This window comes from Oncorhynchus mykiss, chromosome 5, assembly GCF_013265735.2.
Source record: "Oncorhynchus mykiss isolate Arlee chromosome 5, USDA_OmykA_1.1, whole genome shotgun sequence".
NCBI lineage: Eukaryota > Metazoa > Chordata > Actinopteri > Salmoniformes > Salmonidae > Oncorhynchus > Oncorhynchus mykiss.
In genome coordinates, this window is record NC_048569.1 from 81,407,719 (window position 1) to 81,428,392 (window position 20,674).

At 42.9% G+C, this 20,674-nt stretch overlaps 1 protein-coding gene across 3 annotated transcripts in view; it reads left to right on the forward strand.

The window, feature by feature from the left end:
* Positions 1-9,673: 9,673 nt before the first annotated feature.
* LOC110524662 (exocyst complex component 2) overlaps positions 9,674-20,674 on the forward strand; it is a 158,004-nt gene continuing 147,003 nt past the window's right edge. The window contains exons 1-2 of one of the 3 annotated variants that reach the window (XM_021604507.2): positions 9,674-9,805; positions 19,429-19,511. The gene's annotated coding sequence lies outside the window, so the exon portion shown is untranslated. The remainder of the gene's footprint in view (positions 9,806-19,428; positions 19,512-20,674) is intronic. The other 2 variants (XM_021604508.2, XM_021604509.2) reach the window with 2 other exon arrangements.

A 20,674-nucleotide genomic window follows, 5' to 3' on the forward strand; every position in this document is an offset into this window, starting at 1 on the left:
TTAATGAAAAGGGGATACCTAGTCAGCTGTACAACTGAATGCCTTCATCTGAAATGTGTCTCCCACATTTAACCCAACCCCTCTGAATCAGAGAGGTGTCTGGGGCTGGCTTAAATCAACATCCACAGCACCCAGGGAACAGTGAGTTAACTGCCTTGCTCAGGGGCAGAACAACAGATTTGTACCTTGTCAGCTCGGGAATCCGATCCAGCAACCTTTCGGTTACTGGCCTACCGCTCTTACCACTAGGCTACCATTTAGTTCAGTTACCTTTGCTTTCTTGGGTACAGGAACAATGGTGGACATCTTGAAGCAAGTGGGAACCGCAGACTGGGATAAGGAGAGATTGAATATGTCCATAAACACTCCAGCCAGCTGGTCTGCACAAGCTCTGAGGATGCAGCGAGGGTTAACATGCTTAAATGTCTTACTTGCGTCGGCCACGAAGAAAACGAGAGCCCACAGTCCTAGGGAGCGGCCCGCGTCGGTGACACTATCAAACGCACTTAAGCAGTAGATGGTCCGGATTCTTCCCTCCTGGATCTAGGACAGCATCCAGACCACCCGCTCTGCTCCTTTTCATGCAGCTTTCAACTCCTCCTACATGTTAAACTGTGGTCCTGTGTGGCTCAGTTGGTAGAGCATGGAGCTTGCAACGCCAGGTTTGTGGGTTTGATTCCCACGGGGGACCAGTCAAGTCACTCTGGATAAGAGTGCCTGCTAAATTACTAAAATGTTAATGTACACTAAAGGTTTCATTTGTTTGTTCTTAACTGACTTGCCTGGTTAAATAAAGGTAAAATAAAATAAAAAAATGTGTTTGTCATAAGTTTGGACACACCTACTCATTCAAGGGTTTTTCTTTATTTTACTATTTATTACATTGCAGAATAATAGTGAAGACATCAAAACTATGAAATAACACATATGGAATCATGTAGTAACCAAAAATAGTTAAACAAATGAAAATATTATATTTTTGAGATTCTTCAAAGTGGAAGTCTTCAAATTAAAGGGGGACCACCTTTTATGTATTAATCAGAACAGGGTGTTTCACAGAGGAGAAAGAGAGGATGTTTCCTCTTTCTTTCGTTTGCTTTCTTCCGGAACGGTAGTTTATATCAGAAGAAGACGGAGCATTCCATTGACAATACAAGGTTCACAAAAAAAAAAAAAACAATGATGTTTATTTTTAACCCTTTGCCTTGATGACAGGTTTGCAAACTTTTGACTGGTTCTGTATACAGAAGTCCAGTTAATAGTCATTAAGATCATTATGGTTGATGATGTGTGTCTGGTTGAATCCTATAGGAAATTACCATTGAAGCTTCCCCAATCCCAAACTGTAGCTTTAAACCTTTTAGTGTAATCTAGGGGATGGAAACGATGGGGTGTGGTTACAGTATTAGTGGTCACCACATTTAAGACCATCTCTTCAGCGCAGTCAGTCCAGTTATCGGCTCCCTTCCTCTGCTCCTCTCCCTTCCTCTGCTCCTCTCCCTTCCTCTGCTCCGACTCATCCATAACACTACACTGTGCAACTTTTTCTGTTCAAGTTCATGAAAGTATGAAGCATTTGGGTTTCATGTCTTTATAGTGTTGTGTGCTCATATTAAATGGACATTCTTGGATTACTACGTCGTAACACCCAGGATATTATTAGCATTCACAATGACGGATACAGATAGTAAAGACAATAGTGCCAACCATGTCTGATGATCTGACCCCATAATGTGTCCTCTTACACCCACCATCAACCCCATAGTGTCTCAGAGGCACGTTACCTCAGTCAATCCAATGACCTCACTCAGGGCCCAGCTGCGTCCTGCTGTCTCCCTGATTGCAGTCCGGGTTTCATCCTGGCATCGGCCCACCCAATAAACAAACATCAACCATGTAACAAGCTCCGCCTGTTGACAAACAACAAACAGCAGTTCACACACTCTGAGCTGTCACTATCCATTAGAGGGATACTGGCTGAAGGACCTGACCTATATTGCAGCAGGCAGGCGGCCATGTTGGGAAACGCTGGTCCCTAGGGAAAGGTACATTTTCTATTGACTGGCTTTTATGAGAATCAAATCAAATCCAATTTATTTATATAGCCCTTCGTACATCAGCTGATATCTCAAAGTGCTGTACAGAACCCAGCCTAAAACCCCAAACAGCAAGCAATGCAGGTGTAGAAGAACGGTGGCTAGGTAAAACTCCCTAGAAAGGCCAAAACCTAGGAAGAAACCTAGAGAGGAACCAGGCTATGAGGGGTGGCCAGTCCTCTTCTGGCTGTGCCGGGTGGAGATTATAACAGAACATGGCCAAGATGTTCAAATGTTCATAAATGATCAGCATGGTCAAATAATAATAATCACAGTAGTTGTCGAGGGTGCAGCAAGTCAGCACCTCAGGAGTAAATGTCAGTTGGCTTCTCATAGCCGATCATTAAGAGTATCTCTACCGCTCTTGCTGTCTCTCTAGAGTTGAAAACAGCAGATCTGGGATAGGTAGCACGTCCGGTGAACAAGTTAGGATTCCATAGCCGCAGGCAGAACAGTTGAAACTGGAGCAGCAGCACGGCCAGGTGGACTGGGGACAGCAAGGAGTCATCATGCCAGGTAGTCTTGAGGCATGGTCCTAGGGCTCAGGTCCTCCGAGAGAGAAAGAGAGAATTAGAGAGACCATACTTAAATTCACACAGGACACCGGATAAAACAGGAGAAATACTCTACAGATATAACAGACTGACCCTAGCCCCTCGACACAAACTACTGCAGCATAAATACTGGAGGCTGAGACAGGAGGGGTCAGGAGACACAGGAAGGATATAACCCCACCCACTTTGCCAAAGCACAGGCCCCACACCACTAGAGGGATATCTTCAACCACCAACTTACCATCCTGAAACAAGGCTGAGTATAGCCCACAAAGATCTCCGCCACGGCACAACCTAAGGGGGGCGCCAACCCAGGCAGGAAGATCACATCAGTGACTCAACCCACTCAAGTGACGCACCCCTCCTACGTACAGCATGAAAGTGCACCAGTAAGCAAGTGACTCAGCCCCTGTAATAGGGTTAGAGGCAGAGAATCCAAGTGGAAAGAGGGGAACCGGCCAGGCAGAGACAGCAAGCCTTTCCGTTCACCTTCACACTCCTGGGTTAGACTACACTCAATCATATGACCCACTGAAGAGATAAGTCTTCAGTAAAGACTTAAAGGTTGAGACCGAGTCTGTGTCTCTCACATGGGTAGGCAGACCATTCCATAAAAATGGAGCTCTATAGGAGAAAGCCCTGCCTTCAGCTGTTTGCTTAGAAATTCTAGGGACAATTAGGAGGCCTGTGTCTTGTGACCGTAGCGTATGTGTAGGTATGTACGGCAGGACCAAATCAGAGAGATAGGTAGGAGCAAGCCCATGTAATGCTTTGTAGGTTTGCAGTAAAACCTTGAAATCAGTGTAGGGAGGTTAGCACTGGAGTAATATGATCAAATTTATTGGTTCTAGCAGCCGTATTTAGCACTAACTGAAGTTTATTTAGTGCTTTATCAGGGTAGCCAGAAAGTAGAGCATTGCAGTAGTCTAACCTAGAAGTAACAAAAGCATGGATTAAGTTTTCTGCATCATTTTTAGACAGAAAGTTTCTGATTTTTGCAATGTTACGTAGATGGAAAAAAGCTGTCCTTGACACAGTCTTGATATGTTCGTCAAAAGAGAGATCAGGGTCCAGAGTAACGCCGAGAACACAGGGAACACATCAGTCTCCCTTCCTCTCTCTCCTATCATGCATTTATTGTATTAAACAAGCTATGGAGAGACGTAGGGGTTATCTTGACAGCTTTTCCCAGCAGATTCAGATCCTAGACGTACATATGATCTCCAGAAAGCTGGCTGATGTGCAACTAATAAACAAATATCTAATACACAACCTGAACAACAGTTTTATTGAATTACTACCTTTCTAAGTGTTGACATTCCAGCCTCAAAATTCACTTCAGGTAAAGCATCTGAGAAGAATGCAACACTATGACAACAGCATGGCAGAGACATGTTAGAAAGGTACATCGTCATACACACTATCCTATGCTTTAGCAGAACTGTGCTTGGTCAGAAAGGCAATCGGTGAGCATTATAGAGTTAACAGTTGGTTTTAATCTGCTATCCTAAACAGAGTAAGTTAATTAAGAACAGATTACATAATTACAGGCACAGCAACATTATAAGCACAGCATCATATATGGGCTCTAAAACACCTATGAGAGATTTACCTTGGATCATAAAACAAGAACAATATGGACTTCATAATACTCTGCTATAGGGCACAATCCCCGACTACACAGCATTTCGCCAAACCATTCCCTGTCCTTTGTGCTAAACTCTTCCGTGTTCCTTCATGAATTCATTAGCCTTGTCTTAGTATGTTTGATTACACTTTAACGCATTTAATTGATGTCTACATGTTGTTCCATCTATTTGGTGCCAACAATCCATCCACACAGCCCAGATCCATGGTAGGGTAATGGTAATGACAACACAACGGTAGTTAGTGTCTCATAGCAGTGCTCTCTCTGGCATTGATCGATTGTCCCTTATTTGATGTGGCCTGTTGGATCTGAACTACAGTGACATCCCATCCCCTCCCAACCCCCTTTCCCCCTTTTACAAGGAAGGAAGTGCTCACCCACTGGTTGTCTGTTCCCTCTTGAGAGAGAGGCAGGAGGACGGGGCAAGCCAGGAGATGGTGGAGGTGTCAATGGGGAGGGAGGCTGAGGAGGAGGGGGGTGGGGTAATATTTACATTGAGCTCTTCCTCTTGCTGGCCAGGGGCCCATGGGAAAAGAATATGAAAGACAAACAATGAACAATAGATGGTTTTGGGGGTGAGCTACGGTGCCAACACAGCGTGTGCCATGGGACGGAGGGATGAACGTAGATGTGTGGGGGGGGGGGGGGGGGGGGGGGGTCTCTAGTCCTGGTGTAGCTGGGGATTAGGATGACTTCACTGGCTCTCTGTAGAGTACACCTGAACTATTTTACACTGAAATGTGCACTTTTGGGACTATTCCATTGGTTCAATTGTACTGGGTAAACCAAATCAAGCACAGCGCAAGTATTTGAAAGTATGTGACATATGTATTTGACCTAGGTCTGTCTGCAACTCTCTGAAGTGTCTACGATACTCCAAACACCAAAGATAATATTCTGGTCATGCTATAGATGCCAGCTGGGAGTCTGAGCTCCTTTCCTCCTTTCTCTTTTCACGGTGCATCACTGCGGCATTTCCACTTGTTCTGGGAAAGACACAGGCAGCATCATTAGAGCTGCAACAGGGAGTCAGGGAGAGACCACCCAGGCACACTGGAGCTCTGAGCGCTGATACCAACATATTTATCTCACCAAATTGTCCAAGGCACGGCAGAGCTTGTTTCTGTATGATAAGACCTGGCCACCCAGCCCCCCCCCCCTCTGGGGAACCCGTATTTTCCAATTAGCCAGGGTTAATGTGATAATGGAGGGATCAAACTGTGATTTGGGCGGTTGGTGGTTGGTTTGGCGACTACCCCATCTCTTCATTGCTGTGGCCCAGGTCCAGCACATTGCAGTGAGTTTGAGTGGATGCTTAGGCTCTGACTGGCTCTGTAAGGGCTAATTTAAGGTAATGACTTTGTAGGATTTGGGCCTTCTCAGCCCCCAGGGGTAGGCTACTGCAGCCCTTTGCCAAGAAGTAAGAATAATGGTGTCATATTACACATACCGGCATGGACTGGACTGGTGCTCCTTCCAGAACTTGATGAGGGGTTTTGGTGCTTTGACCAGAGGGAGTTGTAATGTTTTTTTTGTTCTCCTTTTTCCCCCACAAGTTAGAGTTCTGAGGGATTCGCATGCGAGGCGTAGTGGCCCGGCGACCAACGATTCTGGGAGAAATCTGACAGCAAGTTCCAGCTGTCCATTACACGCCATTGGGTTTCATGACCACTTAAAGTAGACGCGCCAGCCAGCTCCTGTTTTCACAGACCCTAGACATGACCCTGAGAATTTCACTACTACTACACAAATGAGCCAAGAGAACCTTGTGGAAGATTCTAAAACAGTAACTGCGCATGATTTGGGTTACCTGGTGCAATGGAGCAAATGGAATAGTCCCAAAAATAAATAAAGCGGGGGAAAACTAGACAGCCAATACTCCTACGGTGAATCAATCAATCAAATTAATTTACAAAGTGCTGTACAGAAACCCAGCCTAAACCCCAAACAGCAAACAGTGCAGATGTAGAGGCAATGCAGATGTAGAAGCAATGCAGACTCCCAAATGAAAATACATGTACATTTACATTCCATTTTTTGTCTAGTTCTTAAACATGCATTTCTAATTGAAAATGTTCTTATATTGCTTTACTAAGTCAATACATACGTATAGCAAACACAGACACAGTATATAGAGACAACTATTGATTCTAAGTGGGTGAGTTATTTTTCTCCATCAGAAAACCAACCAACCCAGCCCAGACATGTGTCAATCTCAGCCAGACGGCTCCCTGGAAGTGTTGCATAATAGTAGGATGTTTGCTGTGCAGTAGGTTATTGGGCAGGTCTGTGTGAACCACCCAGCACAATGAGATTTTTGAGTTTTATATCACAAACCTCACTTCCGACAAGGAAAATAAACGGTTGCCATCCCAAGGTTTGGCTTAGGCTCTTTGTTTTGAGAGCCAGCGAGTCAAGAATGACCTAATAAGAAACAAGCACTTGAGAAGGAGGAAGACACAGGCACAATTTTACCGTGTGCTTGGCAGGCACAGAACATGAACAGGGCAATATCCATAGCAGTACAGCATTTTCTACTGTCAATATTTCACACCTCAAAGATGATAGGGCTATTATTCTCAAAGATGATAGGGCTATTATTCTCAAAGATGATAGGGCTATTATTCTCAAAGATGATAGGGCTATTATTCTCAAAGATGATAGGGCTATTATTCTCAAAGATGATAGGGCTATTATTCTCAAAGATGATAGGGCTATTACTCTCAAAGATGATAGGGCTATTATTCTCAAAGATGATAGGGCTATTATTCTCAAAGATGATAGGGCTATTATTCTCAAAGAAACAATCAACAATGAAAAATGTACACTACAAAGTGCTCTGTAAACCCAAATGATGGCCGTGTTTGAGGGCATCAAAACCATGATGTATCATGGGTAAATTGTGACTGACTGATCTAAAAGTAATATTGAGTCGTTATTTATGATGCAAGGTGATTTATAGATCAGTCAGTAGCCGTGGTGATTTTAGCATGTAAAATCTAAGTGGGGCAAAAAACAAAAACATGTTTGCTGCATGCCAGCAAAGCCACGACACAACACAATATATATTAATTGCACTATAACGGTGACAAACGGTGACAACAAACTGTAAGGGAAAACCTAAAGCCGTCCCAACAGCAGAGCTTTCTTTTCAGCACCATTAAATGAATCCTTACCACTGCTACACTTGGCTGCCAGCAAAGCCTTGTCTGGACGGGAAACAGTTAATTCATCCTCATTTACTGCCTTTTTTAAAAACATAGCTGATATGGCTGACTTGCTTAAACAAATGTGGTTTCTACTGACAATTCTGACAATTGAGATATACAAACTATGGCATAAGGGAACAACGAGCAGATAAAAGGCAATCGTAATTTTGATTAAGATATTAATGAGCAAGCTAGGAAGGACGTAGTCAGTATAACTATTTGTTCAGAACTTTTGAAATGTACAGCTCAGTATTCTCCCTGTACACCAAATCAGAACCGTAGGCTAAATAAAGGGGGCATAGAAGCAGACAATGAAAGCTCTTACAATATTTGATGATTACATTTCTCTAAAACAGGCTATATGTGCACCATCAAGTCAGAACAGTAGGCTAAGTTATGAGGGAGGAAAGAGACCAAATTATTAGGGTGATGCACATGGGCTACTAACAGCTTACTACACAACATACACTTAGTATTACTTTCTTAGAGACAGTATATCCCTGGCATATTACATAATTTATGCAGCAGCATACGATAGATTTTTGGACTCACCTTGTTGTGCTGTGCTCACTTGAACAGGAAGGTGGTGAAGCGGTCCTTCCTGTGGGCTCTAGAAAGAGTCCCACCTTGGAATTCTGAGTTGGATGAGCGCTCAAAATTATTTTACATATTTTCCCAGTCGGAGCTAGTTTTACCACCTCTTGTTTTACCAGACACCGCTGTTCTATCCTGCCGGTACATGTATAACCAGCCAGGTATGTTGATATTGTTGTCGTTCAGCAACGAGTCCATGAAGCATAAGATGTTACTGTTTTTAATGTCCGGTTGGTAGTTTAATCTTCCACGTAACTCAGCGATTTTATTCTCCAAGGATTGCACGTTTTCTAGCAGAATGGAGGGAAGTGGGGGTTTATTCGATCGCTTACGAATTCTCAGAAGGCAGCCCTCTCTTCGGCCCCTCTTTCTCCAGATCACGGGGATCGGGGCCTGTTCCCGAGGAAGCAGTATATCCTTCGCGTCGGGCTCGTCAGAGTTGCAAATAAAACGACAAAAAAATACAATCACGTAAAACATCTGCCTTCTTCTCCAGCGCTATCTTAACACTGTCGAACTGACAACCGGGGTCAGCTTGCAGGCACCCAGCTCGCCACAATGAGTCGGTAGAGCCCGATGAGATGGACATCCCTGCCAGCCAAACCCTCTCCTAACCCCGATGACGCTGGGCTAGCATAGACCTAGGGCTTGTTTGACATTGCAGCCGAGAGTGCATGAGACTGCCGACTGTGGTGACACGTAATTCAGGGCAGGTGTAGCAGAGACCCACCTGTTGAGCTATTTAAAAAAATATATTTTAGCTAAACAGGTGGGTCTCAATGACACGTCGCCACTGGTCCGTCGGTAGTCGCATGCACTCTCAGCTGCAATGCCTAACGTTACTTCTTAGTCCAAGGACATTACATGTTCTGTTTAAGGGCAAATATGATCTGGAAGCCAAAACAGCCAAATTCTCTAAACGTGAATCGATTCTTAATTGCGGTACGGTTCTAGAAATATAAATCCCTTGACTTTCTATCACATCAATGCAAAATAAACACTGTCTTAACAGTTGCAGCAGACAGTATGTTTCAGTGACAACATGTTTGTGCCGTCTGTCTTCCGCAGATAGGTATTAGCACAGGTTGTCTACTCTGTCTTCGGTCTGTTTTCCGTAAACAAGCTCCGTAACATGTAAATATGGCCGCATGGAAACACTAACTCTATAAAGAATGTATCAATTTACAGTTTTGTTTTATTTCTAACCGATATGTTAGATAAGGTCCTTATGCTTCCAAAACCGTAGCGCATGCAATGCGTATTGATGTTCTGACCGAGCGTCGCGGCTCTTAACAAAACTCCCCCTTACAGTAGACGCCTTCGTCCAATGACTTATGTGTCATGTAATGGTACTATGGGCTATGTCTACGATCAAAATAAAACATTATGGCAGAGATGAATACAGAATGGTTTAAAGATATTCCAGGTTATAGAATTTTTGGTAAAATAAAGTAGGCTGTTTGTGCGAACTGGGCCCAGGCCAACACTGCTATTAGTGGCAAGATGGAGAGGTTGACAGTTCACAAACCAACATATGTATATATATCTCTCTCTCACTCAAATCAGCTATTGTGAGCTTATGCTCTGAGGGGATGCAAAGTAGAGTGAGTGATGATATCGTCACTGGTCGTTGCAGGAAGTGGCAACCTGGAAGTTGATTTCGGAAAAGGTTAGCTGGGATTTTTCTTTCAACAGCACTTAATTGTAAGTTACCCTATGTTATCTATTTATTTAACTAAATGTGACACAAATATGAACTATTTATCATGGTCTTAGTTCGTATCGCTTCAGAGAGAGTTCAGAAGATTGTTTCCATTTCCAGCTAGCTAACGTTAGACAACTCGATAGTTCGCTAACAGTGTCCAGCTTCATATTGAAATACGGTCTCACGTTACTATGTATGTTTGTCTGATGGTTGTTAAGAGTCTATGTATTTTGGCTGACAGCGAACGAACTTGAGAAATGTTTAGCTATTAACGTTAGTTGCCCTAGCTAGCTCATGTGTCAATTGACCTGTCAAAAAAACCAACCCTGCTCATCTTTAACTGTTGACATGCTCATATGAATGTAATCATTAGTCGATTTTGCAAGTAAAACGAGAATTTCTATTCGACAAATTGAGATGTTTCGTATGCTCCCGAAACAGAGTCGGATTTCGCAGATTTCGCATTCAAGGGGTCATTGACTCATCTACCTGCCTACTGGGAGTGAAAACGTTTGGGAACCCCTGCTCTAACATGTTGGCTTCAGCATTCCCGAACAGTCCAATTACAAGTCAGAATGTTGAATAAACGTAATTGTAACTTACTTTACCTGTCGTCAGCTGTTTTTGTCCTCGTGTCGTGTTATTAACCCGACTCTCAGTACGGCGGTTTGAATTTCCGGTTTTGTGTTTACTATTCTGAAGTGATTCGCATGCGACAAAACACTTGCCCGAGCTTAACGGTACTACAGACCAAACGTTGTTGCATGCAATCAGCTGGCAAATATCACAAGTACTTTCAGCTGATTGCGAGGGAAAGTGCTTTGGTCACAACTTTCGGTTATATTCGACTATTGTTTACATATTGTGCATCACGTGCAATGCGTCAAGAGATTGAATACAAAGATTGATACAAACCGGCGCCGCAAAAACTCAGGTAAACAATACTTTACTGTGGATATTGTATCTCCACTTCCTACCGTCAAAAGGACCAACAGCACAGACAATAGGTAAAGTAAGTGTCAATATCATTTTATTCAACATTCTGGATTGTAGTCTTTTTTAGGGCGACTTCTTTCAGACAGAATTTCCATGGGGTAACCACGGTAACAGTCTGATGTTTATGCATAGGCCTATGTAATGCCAATCTCATGAAATATACACTGTTTGGGCTATACGTGTAAATTTGACTCTGCAGAGGAGGAGCTCTGCAGGATAGAATGGAAACAGTGGCTTGTCAAACCAATAGCCATTTCCCCTTGTTGTTTTGTTTTATTGATGTGTACCCTGACTGGCCTCAATAAGCCATCGGGAGCCCGGCATTGCCACCAGCCATTGAGGGAATGCTTCCTTTGAAATTAATGACAGCTGCTATACTGCTTGCTTTACGCCGAGGTTTAATTCTCGATGGCTGACGCCTGTTCTTGGGAATTGAAATAATGAGAAATAAAGTTGAATTTGGTGGGTTACTATGTAGCAGATAGAACGTCACATTGATGGCAACGCGTGTAGTGTAGCTGAAGTGTTACTGTTTGTGTGTGTGTTCTCCAAGCTTACTTGTATGATTTGCTATTCATGGAAATGACAACAATAAAGTATGTTGAGAATGTGAAATTATCATTATAAAAATGTTTGCTTGCATCAGAGTGTAGTTAGGCTGAGCCCACACTGTAGAGCTGTTTGTCTTTCATTATGGCCAGTTACTGCATGATTACACCCCATCAGATAGGGCAGGTGAATCATGTCAGGCTCTGAGGCACTGTCCTGGCCTCTGCACAGCCACCAGCCCTGATTGGCATGATTTTAGTGATTGACATTTGGTAGATGATCCTTCTGCACTGATACAGCAGCATATTGCTGTGGTCTCAATCATCCATAATTGGTAGCTAGAAGGTAAGTGTTTTGAAACTATAGCATACAGAGCCTAGCGCTAACATAACAATTATGTCTTTAGTCTCCTTGGATCAATTTTTAACTACTTTAACAGACTTCTGATCTAAATGAGACTTGGCAGAAGCCTACATTTATGTAAGTTACTGGTAAGTTTTTTTTTTTTTTTTTTGTAAGATTTTAAGCTTAGATATCATCTAAATGATGTAGGCCTAAGTGTGTCAGATAGGCAAGCAGCTGCCTTAATATATCAGAGCACCACATTTTTCATGTTGGATCAGTGTTGAGGGGTCTTCTATTGGTAGAGGAACATTACCTCTGCTGTGTCACCCTCAGAAATGAAAGGTCAAAGCACAGACCCTTGTTGCTGTGTGTGTGTCCTCGCGTGTTGTACACTGTGCTGTTTCAGCTGGAGCATTGGGGGGAGAGAGACTGCACAGGCAGCTCTTTCCCTTGCTGGTCGACAGCTTAAGGTATCACAAACTTAATGAGACTCAAGCCATGTCCTGTTATCACACCTAGGAATACAGTATGTTTAACATCAACTGGAAAATGAAGACTAACAGTAATATAGGTATGGTATTCTTGTGGTTCTCCTTTCAGCTTTGTTAAAGGATCTGAATTATTGCGTTGTGTGGGTGGGTGTGCAGGCCTCTCAGTTAATGTATTATTTTTGTAATGATTTTTTGAAATTCCCCCAACATGTAAAACCTTTCTTAGTAATTACTGAATATTTTCTAAACCTTTACGCTGTGTGTGTAACATTCTGTGGTTGACACTAGTGATGCACTGATATTACATTTTTGGCTGATACCGATATTCAATATTTTCATTGCCACAAATACCTATACAGATTTTAACGGCCTTTTAAGTATTCTAGTACAGTTAAATAATTAACACACACACATGGATGCAGCGGTCTAAGGCACTGCATCTCAGGGCAAGAGGCATCACTACAGTCCCTGGTTCGAATCCAGACTTTATCACATCCAGCTGTGATTAGGAGTCCCATAGGACGGCGCACAATTGTCCCAGCGTTGTCCGCGCCTTCATTGTAAATAAGAATTTGTTCTTAACTGACTTGCATAGTTAAATAAAGGTTACACCCACACACACCACAATGACCAAAAAGTTATTTTGTTGGCATTTACGTATGTCCCCATTACCAGTAAAACCTAATCAAAACCTATTTCTTTCACTTACTTGCTGTGCAGTTTTGTTGTTCATTTGTTCAGTCGTTTCATTCTCAACCAGGATTATTATGGAACGCCGTTTGGGTCTTTGAGTGTCAAATAACACTATGACGTGTCAAATAAGCTTGTTGATCAATCAGGATCTGACTATGACTGCAAGTCAAATAATAAATTAACGCGTTCATACATTTAATGTAGTTGTTACACATTGATTACACTATCACTCGTATTTCATATGCTATGATGCTGGTAAAGTCGTCTCGCGCACCTACAGTGCTGGTCATTAAAAAAGCTAGCTAGCTCATGGATGCAAACAATGTTTTTCTACAAAAATATAGCAAAACGTCATAATCTATTTCAGTTGCTATAGTTAGCTAGCTCACTATCTCGCTAGGTGTCATCATGTAAAATAACCCTAATTTATAAGACAGTTCTTATTTGATTAATGGTGGTCTGACCCATCTATGTGAAGCTAGCCACAATGAGGATTAGCCACAATAGTGGACTTTGCGGTTAGCCTTCAAAATAAAACTATGGCACAATCCTACTATTTGTATTAATTTGCATCACTGTCAATGTCATACTTTTATTTTGAAGGTAAACCGCAAATTCCACTATTGTGACTAATCCTTATTGTGGCTAGCTTCACAACACATAACCCGGTCCGGTCGAGCCTCACGAGCAGAAGGAAGCTAGCTGGTTGCTTATAACGTTAGCTTTGGGCAACAGGGTTAAGTAGCTGGATAGCTATTTATTTTCATGAATTGAAGGTCAATTTCAATAGACGAACAACACGTGGCAACCTAGCTAGTACTTACTCACAAGGATTCCTAAATCATTGCTAAGAATAATGAAAATGACTGCAGTTTCTACTGGTCATGGTTTTCAGGCTGGTTGTATTGGTGCTAGCTAGGTACCAAGCTAAATCTAGCTACCCCTGAAGTTGCAGTCAAACAAATGTATGGTTTATTACCAACGTGATATTGTAAACACATCATTCATGGGCGGTGTTTGCTTGTTTGCAGACTTTTTTGTAGAAGCTTTGACAGTGCAACTGTATCTTTTTTGACATGCAAAAACCCAAACGGCGTTCTATAGTATGTATGTCGTGAAGCAAATAGCAGTGACGGTATTACTGTGTAACATCTGGAAAAATAGCGCACTTGGTAGTGTGTACCAGTGCTCGACCAGTCTGCGAAAGCCAACATCACCTATGACAGAGAACGGCTGAAATGTTTGTACTCTTTCAAATGACTGCTCGACTTGTTGACTGCTCGATCCACACAGCAGACATTGTGGGCTAGGTTAGGAATGCTGTGTTGCCCGCGTAGCGCCAAATTTTACGTGGCATCATTACTTCCTGTACCTTCGATATAGGTATGCACTGTAGCTTTGACATTGGTTTTTAACATCGGCGTTAAACTTGACATCGGGCCGATACCGATGTTGTCATTTGTAGCTAATATCGGCCGATTCACCGATATATCGTGCATCCCTAGTTGACACATAGCATGTCACAGGAAATCAGTGCTAAGCTGTCTCTGTCTCTCTGTGGTTGGAGCCTTTAGGACCCCCGTACCTCACCCTTGACCCCCACCCTACTCCCTGGGGAGAACACAGGGACGTTTCCTGCCCCCTCACAGGGCTCTAATTGGAAATGTTGGGTGGGCCGGACGGCCCCTGTTTGTTTGTTTTGGTGGAATGCTCGACAGCGGGTTATTTTTGTGGCATTTTCTCAGCAGTGGTTGCTGCTTTAGGATTAAGCCAGGGGTGGTTGAAGCAGAGCGGTTACAGCAGGGGTGGGAGGGTTGATGGGGGCAATGTTTTTGGAGTGGCACTTCTCTCTCACCCCTGATGTCCCTCCTCTCTCTCCACTCCCCCCCACCTGCTGGCCAGCCCCTCTCATACAGTCTTTTTGAGTAGTTACGCTGAGTGTGAGTGAAGGATTATGTTTTTGGAGTCAGTGGCACTTCTGTCTCACCTCTGTCATTCCTTTTCTCCCCCTCTTCCCCACCTGGCTGGTAGCCACTCTTTCCCCTCTTTCAGTCCCCCCTGCTGACAGACTTGTTTGTTGGCCATTGGTTTTCACAGTCCTTGGGTCAGTTCCCCGACCCAGTCAGACTACAGGGTAGTCCAGGACAGACCACACTGGATTCTGGGAGAGGGATGGGTGATAACACAGTAATAACCCTTTAAAAACCTCTAAAACAGTAATAACACAGTAATAAGGGATAATAACGAGGGGCTATGCGTTCTATGGAAAATAATTGAATCAAATTGTATTAGTCACATGTGCCGAATACAATAGGTGTAGTAGACCTTACAGTGAAATGCTTACTTATGAGCCCCTAACCAACAATGCAGTTAAAAAAAAAAATATGAATAAGAAATAAAAGTAACAATATTTAAAGAGCAGCAGTAAAATAACAATAGCGAGACTATATGCAGGGGGGTACCGGTACAGAGTCAATGTGCGGGGGCACCGGTTAGTTGAGGTAATATGTACATGTGGGTAGAGGGGGGGAGGGGGGGGGGGGGGGGGGGCAGCAATGCAAATAGTCTGGGTAGCCATTAGAGGTCGACCGATTTATGATTTATAAACGCTGATACCGATTATTGGATGACCAAAAAAAGCCGAAACCGATCGTCCGATTTTTATATATATATTTGTAATAATGACAATTACAACAACACTGAATGGACACTTTTATTTGAACTTAATATAATACATCAATTAAATCAATAATGAAACATGTTCAATTTGGTTTAAATAACGCAATACAAAGTGTTGGAGAAGGAAGTGAAAGTGTAATATTTGCCATGTAAAAAAGCTAACGTTTAAGTTCCTTGCTCAGAACATGAGAACATATGAAAGCTGGTGGTTCCTTTTAACAGTCTTCAATATTCCCAGGTAAGAAGGTTTACGTTGTAGTTATAGGAATTATAGGACTATTTCTCTCTATACCATTTGTATTTCATATACCTTTGACTATTGGATGTTCTTATAGGCACTATAGTTTTGCCAGTCTAATCTCGGGAGTTGATAGGCTTGAAGTCATAAACAGCTCAATGCTTGAATCACAGCGAAGAGCTGCTGGCAAATGCAGGAAAGTGCTGTTTGAATGAATGCTTACAAGCCTTCTGCTGCCTACCACCGCTCAGTCAGACTACTCTATCAAATATCAAATCATATACTTAATTATAATATAATAACACACAGAAATACGAGCCTTAGGTCATTAATATGGTAAAATCCGGAAACTATCATTTCGAAAACAAAACGTTTATTCTTTCAGTGAAATACGGAACTGTTCCGTATTTTATCTAACGGGTGGCATCCCTAAGTCTAAATATTGCTGTTACATTGTACATCCTTCAATGTTATGTCATAATTATGTACAATTCTGGCAAATTAATTACGGTCTTTGTTAGGAAGAAATGGTCTTCACACAGATCGCAACGAGCCAGGCGGCCCAAACTGCTGCATATACCCTGACTCTGCTTGCACGCAAGAGAAGTGACACAATTTCCCTAGTTAGAAGTAATTCATGTTAGCAGGTAATATTAACTAAATATGCAGGTTTAAAAAATATACTTGTGTATTGATTTTAAGAAAGGCATTGATGTTTATGGTTAGGTACACATTGGTGCAACGACTGTGCTTTTTTTGCGAATGCACTTGTTAAATCAGCCGTTTGGTGAAGTAGCCTGTGATTCGATGATAAATTAACAAGCACCGCATCGATTATATGCAACGCAGGACAAGGTAGATAAACTAGTAGTATCATCAACCATGTGTAGTTAACTAGTGATTATGTTAAGATTGTTTTTTAGAAGATACATTTAATGCTAGCTAGCAACTTACCTTGGCTTCTTGCTACACTCGCTTATCAGGTAGTTAGCCTGCCACGCAGTCTCCTCGTGGAGTGCAATGTAATCTGCCATAATCGATGTTCAAAAATGCAGATTACCGATTGTAAAATCGGCCCTAATTAATCAGGACATTAATCCAGGACATGGATGGCAGAGAGCTTAGCCCCAGTGATGCACTGGGCCGTTCCCCCTACCCTCTGTAGTGCCTTGCGGTTGGAGGCCGAGCAGTTGCCATACCAGTCAGTGATGCAACCAGTCAGGATGCTCTCGATGGTGCAGCTGTAGAACCTTTTGAGGATCTGAGGACCCATGCCAAATCTTTTCAGTTTCCTGAGAGGGAATAGGTTTTGTTGTGCCCTCTTCACGACTGTCTTGGTGTGTTTGGACTATGGTAGTTTGTTGGTGATGTGGACAGAAAGGAACTTGACACTCTCAACCTGCTCCACTGCAGCCCCGTCGATGAGAATGGAGGCATGCTCGGTCCTCTTTTTTTCCTGTAGTCCACAATCATCTCCTTTGTTTTGATCATGTTGATGGAGAGGTTGTTGTCCTGGCACCACACGGCCAGGTCTCTGACCTCCTCCCTATAGGCTGTCTCGACATTGTCGATGATCAGGCCTACCACTCATCGGCAAACTTAATGATAATAATGAACGACTTGGAAGGTGTGTTCCAGGACACGTACTAGCGGAGTGGGAATGACCTTTCACGGAGTTGCATTATTTTCTAGAGAACTTATAGAACCTCGAGTTGATTATCCCTTTTATACCATGGCTATAATTTAACACATTTTCCACTAGAATGTGTTCATTTGCCGGTAGAAATGTGTTCAAGTAGCTAGCAAGTTTACTATAGCTACAGTAGTTGCTGTGGTAACCAAACAAAAAGACTTGCAGTCCTAGCTTGCTATTATAAAAATCAAATTCAACGATCTCAATAATGTTTTCAATTCGACTTTTGCTTTCAAAAGCAGCTCAAACAAAACATGTAAGAATGAACTATAGCCATTGAATTCTACCGTGCCGATTTACCGTGCATTATCGGGAAATAATGCACACTCTAGAATGCCCTTCAAGCCAATCAGAAACAGTGTTTATCAATGCCATGGTACAACTCTGTAACCACCCTGTAATAACCCTTTAATAACATGATACACTAGCAGAAGGAACCACTCAATTCACTGTTTGTTTGCAATTTAGGCTAAAGGAGCTGTTTTGGTATTGTCCAGTTTAATAGGTCTAGTCTGTGGTTTACTGTGAGGAATTTTTTTTCTCACGCTCATCGTGATGATCCATGTTTTTGTATGTAAACAAAGTTACTGTACTTATGACACGGCATTACCAAGGTTTAAACCCTGTCTCCCCATAGCATCTCATTATGTAGCTTTCTGTCTCCACATCTTAAACCCTCTACAAACATCAGCCTGCATTCATACGCCCACATATCACTGTTCTGTTTATTTATCCAGGATTCTGAGAGGAGAAATTGGTGCCTATGCTTAAGTTAGATCTTAAAAATATCATTTCAGACCAACAAACAGAGCCAGCCAAAGGATAACAAATGGGAGAGGAGACAGAGGGGATGGAGAGAGCCAAACCCAGACGCCTGATGGCTCTGGTCTAAGTCCTCTCCGGGACCCTCTTACTGTCCTGTGTTGGGATTGGCTGAGAAGTGCTGACTCATTGTGGAAGGCTTGACTGGCCAACAGATTCGATAACAAAAAATGTCTGTCTGCCCAAAAACATAAATGGCACTGCAATGAGAACATATTACGAGTCAGATTATTTGGTTGTATGTTTTACACAATAGTGCTGATTTTGAAGTTGTCTATTTGTAATCGATTCCTGCCTTATCAAAATGTAACATTTGATTCAAAATAAAACTAGCCAATGTATGAGCCTTGTTGTCAGTCTTCTGAAACGTATTTTATCCCATTACTTTTTCTTTAATGCACACATCAGAGAGAGTGTAGCCTAACTGATGCTGTCTGTGAAATACTTGGCAGTGTTCTATCTGTCCCCTGCCAGTCTGCCACTGAGGGCCAGTTCAAAGCAATCTGTATGAGTTCTGGTGTGAGTTTTGAGTGAGGAATGGTTTCTTAAATCGCTGGCCTGTCAGATCAGAGATCAGAGCCGGTCATACCAGGGCCAGGATGTTTGGCCAGCTCTGTGCATTCAGACTGAGGGGAATCTTTGATGGAATCTGGTGTTTGTGTAATGTTGGGGGGCTGAGGAGAGTGTTAGTATGGGGTACTGGGGAGGCTTAGTGGTAGCAGCGCTGATGGGGAGGCAGGCAGGGGTGACGGTGTGGTGGGCAGGCATGGCGGTGTGGGGGGCAGACGGAGATGTCTGAAAGGGTTCCTTTGTGCCCCTAGTCCAGACCATCACACAGAACATACACCTAACCCCCTCTCACCTGTCAATCACTCCTACTTGGGGATATGAGAAACCGTACAATACATAGAGCTCAGATCAGAGCGAAGTGGACCACTACACTACATACTATCTGTCTAATTCAGAATAGGCAGGCCAGTTGTGTGTAACATGAGCTAACATCAGGATTTCCTTAACAAGCTCAGTTTGTAAACTCAGCCCATTGCTGTCTCCAGTAGGGATATCACCCCTGACAACCAAGGGGACATCTCTCTGACCACCCTCTCTACCCCCCAGGTTCTTCTCACAGTGACTCAGTCCTTCTGTAGCAGTAGAGAGAGATGAGGAGGGATGAAAGGGACGCATGCTGGAAGTAGTAAGTAAGTCAAAGTTTAGTAATAAGATGACTTAAATAAACCACTTAAGGTCTACGTTTGGGAGCAGTAAGTGAAATCACCCCCCTGTCAAGCTGCTGCTATCCCCCTCTCGGCCCTCTGCTCTCCTCAGAACCTTTCCTCCTGTCCAGTTCATTAACGTAAACAGCAGGGGAAAATCAGCCAAACCCCTAAAACCCAGACAAACTCTCAGAGGGGGGACCATATGACAGACAGATGATCAACACTCACACTGCCTGGGAAGTGTGTGTGTGGGCATGCTGTGTGTGCTTAAATGCTGGCTTGTGTGTGGGTTTCTTAGTGCACGCATCCTAGGTTGTGTTAAATATATATATATCACAATACACTTATTTGCTCTCCTTAGCGTCTTTCTAAAACAGAACAGTGTCCTGGGATCGTGTGTAGGTGTGGGGTATATTATTTGAAGTGTGCAAATGTCCTAGGGCATAGTCCTATATGGTTTTCATCTGTTCTTAAATATAAATATACCGTATAAAATACTTCCTATGAAAAAAGCTATTTCTCATATTCAGACCATACAACGGTTGTGTCACAAATGGCACCCAAATGGCACCCAACTCACTATAGGCTAGTGCACTACCATCTGGTCAATAGTAGTTCACTCTATTAGGAATATGGTGCCATTTGGGACATTACTTGGGCTACATGCAGTCTTCCCTAACCAGAGAGCTCCTTTCTCCCTGGGCTTGTTAGCTCTGTTTCTGTTGCTTATCAAGACCTAGTAGGATCTAGTGTGACAGAGCTACCAAATAGAGGGGCAGTCACTCTGTTCATAAGTCCCTTTCCAAGTAAAACAAACCTGCCATTTTAGCCCATTTAGAACAACGGCACTGAGGGAGAGAGAGCGAGACGTAGACTGGGAGGTGTTGCCTAGGGCGGCAGGTAGCCTAGCGGTTAAGAGCATTGGGCCAGTAACTGAATGGTTGCTGGTTCTAAACCCTGAGCCGACTAGGTAAAACATCTTTCTATGTGGATTAGAGCATCTGCTATATGACTTAAATGTAAACAATGTCAATGTATAGCGAGACAATGCTTCTGGATCCGTAATGTGGTCAATGAGTAGGAAGATGTTACCCTAGCAGCTGGTGTTTGGAGGATATTGGGCACGGGTGTTGATTATCACTTAA